Genomic DNA, 7,123 nt, shown 5'->3' with positions numbered 1-7,123 from the left:
TATATAAGCACTTCTGATTAAATCTAACTGTAAAAGAACTGTACCCAGCAATATTCTTTTCTATCTGTAGAACTGGCTGGTGGCATCACACCCGTTTGTACCTGTGTAAATTAATTTCTCTCCTGAGTGATGGTTTATACAGCTGCAGTTAAAACAATAGCAAAAAATGGTGTCAGAACAGCCTGTTTTTTCCTGAGACTACTTTTTGTGCTGTGGCTAGTATATCTTTAATTTGAAAAACGTTAATGTTCCACCATATTCAGCATTAGTGTTTTTTACAGCCTAATGAGTTAGTCTTTGACACACATCCTGATAACAGTCCAACACATAATCTTTCCTCTTTGTATCCCATTATCCCTAATTACTGTTTTGTGCATCTCACTAAATAAATACTCAACATCTCTATGATTTTATAAGCCAATCAATTTTACACATTACTGCCAACGTATTTTTTTACCATAATCTATTCATGTTTTTAACTTTTAAACTTGATCTTATAATTTAACCTCTGCATTGCTAGGAGCAATTTTACTGCTTTACTCCAAATGCTCTCTAATTTTGCCACAGTTTCCTGATAATCATGAATGCAATCACAGTACTTCAGATGTGAAGATACTAGAATTTCCTTGGGAAGGTGTATGAGCTTGTTGCTCTACTGTATGATGCCTTGATCTTTGGATCACAAGTCTTATGAGGAGCAGCTGAGGGAGCTGTGGTTGTTTAGCCTGGAGAAAAGAGAGCTCATGGAGGACTTTATCTCTCTCTGCAACTACCTGAAAAGAGGTTGTAGCCAGGTGAGTGTCAGTCTCTTCTCCCAGGTAACAAGTGATAGGACAAGAGGAAATGGCCTCAAGTTGCACCAGGAGAGGTTTAGATTTGATATTATGAAAAATTTCTTCATGAAAGACAGAGGGCTGTCAAGAAGTGAAACAGAGATGCCTGGGGAAGTAGTGGAATCATCGCTCCTGAGGGTGTTCAAAAAATGTGTGAATATGTCACTTGAGCACTCACTTGAGAACATGGTTTACTGGTGAACATGGTGGTGGTGCTGGGTTGATGATTGGACTTGATGATTTTAAAGGTCTTTTCCAACCTTAACGGTTCTATGAATCTATGAAGTAGATAATTTTGGGGTGTCCTGGTAGCACCCCAAGCTCTATGCCTGAATTCCTGATGATCTGGGACTTTTACTATCCATTTCACACTGGTGGCTGTTGAGTGAGCAGCCTGACAAACACATTAGTAATGTGTTTTTTATCTGTGTATGTATGATCTGAATGCATTTCTGTCACTGCATGTCAAGCCACTACACAAGCATTTGCACTACTAAAGACCAACAGAAAGGATAAGGTAGTGGAGACATTCAACATAACATATCAAGTTCTCTGCTAGCTTGTTATAGGATTTCAGAATTTCCTAATAAAATGCGATCAATAACAATTTTTATACCTGTGTTCATACCAGAGCATCAGCAATAAGATGTGAGTGCAAAGTGTGATATAGCAAGCTGGATTTTTAAAGTTCTTTAAAAATCATCTGAGTTCTCTAATACAAAACAGCTGAACATTTGTTCATGCTTTGTGTTATAGAGGAAAAGAATCAATTTTTTATCGAGGCCAATTAAGTTCCCAGGACACTTTTGAAATTGCTCAATATTTAATAAGATTAACATTTTGTTTATTGAATATTTATATAAATATTCACATGAATTATATTTAACAGTTATTAAATAACTACTGAACAATTATTTGTACAGCTAGTAGGTAGAGTTGTTTTAATAACCTGGGACTTCTCTTGTGAGGGAGCAAGCTGTTGAGCTTACTGTGTTATTGCTCCCACAGCAGAGGCACGCTGTAAAAAGTGCAGTTTATTGCTGCAAGAAATCTTGTTCGCCAAATGTAGAATGCAGTTTTCATTAGAGCCAGAAATGAAACTTCTAACATCAGGTCCTGGGTAGCATCCTCTGTGAATTGGTATTGATCTCGGACACCCCATAACTGTCTACATCTCTGGATAGGCCGTAATGTACAGGTTGTTTTCAGTTACTGGGATCTAAACGTACTCTGCAAATAAATTAACAAAAAGCTAGAGGTCTGGTGTATTTGTCATCTAAAAATTAGAGGCACGATTGTCAAAGACACATCTGGATAATGCACAGGGTGTGGTCAAGGTGTTTCAGCAGTCCTTGTGCACAGGGAGAACCATGAGGGAAGGGAGCACGAGCAGCATTTGGAGGCAGAGACCCTACCAGCCCTGAGGACAGGGGTTTCTTTGACCAGCAGAACCCTTGCCATTTTTCCAGTGGAGCTGGGGACCCAAATGATGAATGTGGATGGCAGTTCTGGTTTTCACAGCTACTTTTTGTAAAACCCTCCCTAATCATTCATGGATATTCAGTTAAAACAAACAAACCCAAAATCGAAAACAAAACCCCCCACACCAACAAAAGCCTAAGACTGATGTATCCAGCTGTCGAAAGTAAGCTAGCTTGGGGTAAGTCTAGAGATGTAGAGCTGTAAACCACACAGCCCTGCACAGGACATGGGCATCATCCCAGACATTGAGATACTGAAGTCCCTTAGGAGGGTCCTGATGCCCCACTTGGCCTCCAGCTCTCCATCTTCTCCATTTCACACTCCCAGAATGCACCAGGGACAAGGTGGCTCCCACAGGTCTGCTTTCTCAAGGCCTGTGTGTCACCTAGGGTATACTGCTGTCAGTCTTGGAAAACCAAATTACAGATGTGACATATGGGAAAAGTCGAGTCTTTGATGCCCAAAGAGATCTGGGGAGGAGGGAGGCTGCACCTCTTTCCCTGATGAAGCAGGGCATGCATTGGCAGAAGATGGAGGAGTAAATCATAAGCTCTCAAGAATAGCTCCTCTTGTCTGCATTTGGTACATCTGGTACCTCAGGGTCCTGTTCAGTGGCTGCAGAAGTTCAGTGCTAATGCAAAAATGATGAAGTGGAAACAAACTTGGATAAGCATAAGTTGTTTTGGATGGGGGGAGCATTTTTAGTTTATGCCTATGAGAAGGTTTGATGACAGACTACTGTGATGAAATGGTAATCAGCATATTTGTTTCTATAATATTTGCAACAGACAGGTTTCTGTTTTATTGACCTGCCATTTCCAGCATCCAATGCAAATCAAAACTGATGGTCATATTAATAAAAACTGAGTTCAGGACAATATGATACATTCACTGAATTTCTACATAGTAATTAACTGATGTCTTTTGGGAATAGAACTTATATATTTTAATGTCCTTGGCTGTTATCCATCATTGGCCTATATGTTTCTTTAATATGAGACTATCTGAATGTGCCAGTTAGAATTTTTTCTGTATTTGCGCAGGCTATGTCAATTCCTAAAATAATAAGAGCATTGTTCCCAATGGTGTAGTGTTCATTGTCTGTATCTGTGACAAAAAATTATAAATGTGTTTGCACTTACATATTTAAGCAATAATATCTTCCTATTCAGAGCAAAAAGAAAACTCTCAATGGTAATTTGTGTAACAATGACTAGGTGGTTGATTGATATATAAATTAATCATGTGAGCCTGGCTGTGGTATTTCAATTAACAACTCACCATTTAAAATTTTGAAATGTAAACCTTTTTACTTTCTCTATTCAGTTAAATAAGGAATATACAGAGGAAATTCTGCATGAATGGTCATGAATAAGAGCAAAAACTATACTCTAATTAAAAAGTCTGTGACCAACTGAATCTGACAGATATGCCAATTTTGTTCCTCAGTGGTCTTCAGGCATGTTAAAATTACATTAAACCCATGCAAGTCATAAAGAATCAGGTGGAACAAATTAAGAAAAACCAATAAAAAGTTAATCAAATATTACATTCTGAAGGCTAAACAAAACTGCAGATATGCTCCTGTGAGCCTCTAATGGTGTGTCTACAAGGAGTTGCTATTGCAAAACACAGTAAGAAATATACATTAGAACACAATTATTATTCTGTGTTATCTTCCCAGCTTCCACTCAAGCTCAGAGCTGTAAGCAGAAACAAAGAAGAGACAAGTGTATCTGAGCCCTGCTTATGATTTTGGTCACTCCTCCTAATGCTCCTCTGGAAGCAGAGTGAAGTGGTCACAGTGAGGGACAGATGGCAGGGACAGTAACAATTAGAAAGACCACAAAAATAAGGGTATATCCTGGCATCCACTGCAATGCTGATGCCCTATATATTGAAACATTGCCATGCAGAGGTACACTTGTCTGAGTTGGTATGAACTCAGGAAGTCCAAGGCTGATTTAAAACAAAGTTGAGTAAATATTGAAGGGGTTTTTTTCCTAGTTTCTTTCAAAACTTTGCTTTCTCTTAAAAATATATATATATATATTTTTTTAGGAAGCCAGATTTACAGTTTGACAGAATTCTATGAAAAAAAGTGTCAAGCTAAACTATCTCTTTTCACCCCAGGATAAGCAATTGTACTATAAAATCTGTTCTTTTCAGAGAACTAGTACTATAATTCGGCGCAGGGAAAAGTAGAGAGAATAATTTTTAACTTCTCTCTGTGTCTGATATATCTTGAAAGTCAGATACAAGCAGATAAATGAAGCATGTCCCTTCCAACATCTCTGCATCTTCCTGACAGAGTGCTTGATAAAGCACCAATAAACCTAATTGCCTTTGCATAGCACTGATACAGAGAACAAAAAATATGTGCCCAAGGATGGCTCCCATTTTGCAGTGAGTTACTTATGTGTTCTTCATCGTTCTGTGTGCTATACAATCAGGAGCTGCATCTTGGAATTCACAGCAACTCTCATCTATGTGCTGAACATTTATAGGATTTATTGCCATTTTTATAGATATGGTAAGTAAATATAAATGGAGGAAGTGTCATAAAATATAAAACTCATCAGCAGATGCTGATTAAGGAGAATTATTATATAAGCTTTATGTATTTTTCAATTTAAAGTTTAGCATTGCTGGTTTATTACAAAAGGCTTCCTAGGGGAAAGGCATGACACTGCCAGTGTAAAATGGAAAGACAGAGAGTGGAACACTGGAGGTAATAAATGGCTGATACAGACCAAGTAGAAGGCTTCATTGGGGCTGTCTTTCCTCATCAGCTGTGCAAGTTTCTTCTGGAGTATGCTACAGGCTCCCCACCAAGGTGTGGTGATGAGAACTCATACTGCCCCTGTCCAGTGCAAGGTCTAAATGAAAGCAGATGGCAGAATGGATTTGTGGGCACCAATGGAAACATGCACTTTGAAAAACCTTTACATCAGACCATTGCTCACTAGAAAGTAATCAAAGAGGAATATTGTAAGAGATTATTCAATTTGACCTACTGTGCTATGTGCACTTTTACTATAGCCAAAATCTGCAACCAGGCTCATTAAAAGTGATCATTTTCATAGTATCATAGTTTGGTTAGGATTGGAAGGGACCATCTTGTTCCAACCCCACTACCATGGGCTGGGACACCTTCCACTAGACCAGTTTGCTCAAAGCCTTATCCAACCTGGCCTTGAACACTTCCAGGGATGGGGTATTCACAGCTGCTCAGGGCAACCCATTCCAAGATTTCAGTGGCCAAGAAATTAAACTTTGTTTAACGCTACTTCGACTTTGTACAGCTGCTTTGCTAGGTCATCCCAAAACATATCAGGAGCTGAAGGATACAGCAGACCGTCATACCATGTAGAAGATGATGGAGACCTTCAGAAGGCAGAATGGGAGATGCTTTTAAGGGTATCAGGCTTTGTGACCAGGGCCAAAGAGACTTCATAGAATGAATCGTATTAAACCACAGATAGATTTAGCAGTTGTTTTTATCCACCATGTTCAAAGATGAACAGTTCAAGGAAGAGATGTTGCTACCTGAATTGTTTCAGTTGCAGTGGTGAATGCCTTTTTCATGCCTTCACTTGCTAAATATGGGGACTGAGGAAGGCTGGCTGTAAATACAAATAAGAAGTAGGATTTGGGGACAAAATATTCAGGTAGCAAATTTCTGTTCCCCGAGCTTTGGTGAGTTAAGCTGCCACAGAACACGGCTGCCTTTGCAGTCAACTGTAAAAGAGCTCAAGCCTGTGTCTCCAGAAAGAGCCTGCGTTTCTGCAGCTGAACTTGTAAGCTATGGCTGCCACAGGCAGTGGTTTTGCTGCATTAAGAGCTACACACTCAGCTATAAAAGTAACCTAATTGCTGTTGGACAGAAGCGTTAAATACACAGTGAGTTCATTTCCTGCAGAAGCAAATTATTACCATGTGCAGTTTTACACTCAGAGGGTCAGATTTTGCTGTGCTGAAATTATACAGTTCAGAAGCAATTGTCTTCCCTCTAACACAGAGCAATTTGGCTCCGGCACAGGATTACACGACCAGCAACCCTCCACTGCAGCACTGACTCAACTGCAGTATTCCTCAGTTACTGGTCAGCATAAATCCACAGCTGAAGGCTTGATCCAAAGCCGTGTTTCTGTCACTGTTTCCAACAGGCACCAACTCAGGACCTAAAAAAGAAACCTGTGGTGAAAAACCAGAGAGCTGAGCATATGTCCTACACAATAGAGCTGACTATTCCTATGCGTAGCAGCTGATAGTTTAGGGCTGCAGTATTGATTTGTGTTACTGTACTTTATAGCTAGTATGTTACAAGATTAATTTTGTGCTACTCAGCATCTGCTTTCTCCTTGGAAAGTTTTGTAAAGAATTCTGCTGACTATAAAGAATCGACTTTTTCATTTTTTTTTGCAAACCAGCTGAACAGATCCTTTATACCCTGCCCTTCCAAAGTACAGCATGACAGATACTGTTAAGATGATTATACTATATACTTACATGTTCTTCTGTGCTCACAGGCAAACAGCTGAAGTCTTATTAGTACAGGTCAGCATCCTTGTTCAGTCTTTCTTCTCTGACTTACTTCCAGCCAACATTACTGTGATAGATTATTATTCTGCTGGGATAGGCTATGGCTCCTGTCCAAAAAATGCTATAAATTTATACACTTTTAAGATGAGTATTATTTTCTTCATGCATTTACTTGAATTTTTAAATGGGAAATAACACGGACTGGCTATGGGTAAAAGGCTGGATATTCAGTTAAATAAATAAATGTATAAATAGCTCAATAA

Source organism: Chiroxiphia lanceolata, chromosome 5 (genome assembly GCF_009829145.1).
Source record: "Chiroxiphia lanceolata isolate bChiLan1 chromosome 5, bChiLan1.pri, whole genome shotgun sequence".
In the NCBI taxonomy this organism is placed as follows: domain Eukaryota; kingdom Metazoa; phylum Chordata; class Aves; order Passeriformes; family Pipridae; genus Chiroxiphia; species Chiroxiphia lanceolata.
The sequence above is the reverse complement of the archived record's forward strand: the minus strand, read 5'-3'. Positions refer to the sequence as shown.